Source organism: Bos mutus, chromosome 24, assembly GCF_027580195.1.
Source record: "Bos mutus isolate GX-2022 chromosome 24, NWIPB_WYAK_1.1, whole genome shotgun sequence".
Lineage (NCBI taxonomy): Eukaryota > Metazoa > Chordata > Mammalia > Artiodactyla > Bovidae > Bos > Bos mutus.
The window spans coordinates 36,029,605-36,030,580 of NC_091640.1; the positions used below are offsets into that span (position 1 = coordinate 36,029,605).

Genomic DNA, 976 nt, shown 5'->3' on the forward strand with positions numbered 1-976 from the left:
TTCCCACCAACAGTGCCGGAGCATTCCCTTTTCTCCACACCCTCTCCAGCATTTATTGTTTGTAGGCTTTTTGATGATGGCCATTCTGACAGGTGTGAGGTGATATCTCATTGCAGTTTTGATTTGCATTTCTCTAATAATGAGTGATGTTGAGCATCTTTTCATGTGTTTGTTAGCCATCTGTATGTCTTCTTTGGAGAAATGTCTGTTTAGGTCTTTTTCCCACTTTTTGATTGGTTGTTTTTCTGGTACTGGGTTGTATGAACTACTTGTATATTTTGGAAATTAATCCTTTGTCAGTTGTTTCATTTGCTATTATCTTCTCCTATTCTGAAGGTTGTCTTTTCACCTTGCTTATAGTTTCCTTTGCCATGCAAAAGCTTTTAAGTTTAATCAGGTCCCACTTGTTTACTTTTGTTTTTATTTCTATTACTCTAGGAGGTGTGTCATAGAGGATCTTGCTTTGATTTATGTCATCAAGTGTTCTGCCTTTGTTTTCCTCAAAGAGTTTTCTAGTTTCTGATCTTACATTTAGGTCTTTAATCCATTTTGAATTTATCTTTGTGTGTGGTGTTAGGAAGTGTTCTAGTTTCATTCTCTTACATGTAGCTGTCCAGTTTCCCCAGCATCATTTATTGAAGAGGCTGTCTAAAAATATGGAATGCTTCAGGAATTTGCATGTCATCCTTGCACAGGGGCCATGCTAATCTTCTCTGTATCATTCCAATTTTACTATATGTGCTGCCAAAGCAAGCATTGGTTGTAGTTTTGCTGTGGTCGTGAGCAGATAGGAGCCTAGCGTCGTTCTGATCCACCTCCCGCTTGTAAAGTTTCTGATGTCCGTTTCCGTGGGCTCACAGAGCATGCTGTCATCAGTCTTTTGTTGTTGTTCAGTTTCTCAGTTGTTTCTCCAACTCTCTGCGACCCCATGGACTGCACACTACCAGCTTCCCTGTCCTTCACTATCTCCCGGAGT

The 976-nt window shown here is 40.1% G+C and overlaps 1 non-coding gene across 1 annotated transcript; it reads right to left on the reverse strand.

The window, feature by feature from the left end:
- Window positions 1-650: 650 nt before the first annotated feature.
- LOC138985466 (U6 spliceosomal RNA) lies at window positions 651-753 on the reverse strand. The gene has a single exon (XR_011462534.1). It is a non-coding gene; the product is annotated as a U6 spliceosomal RNA (small nuclear RNA).
- Window positions 754-976: the final 223 nt, after the last annotated feature.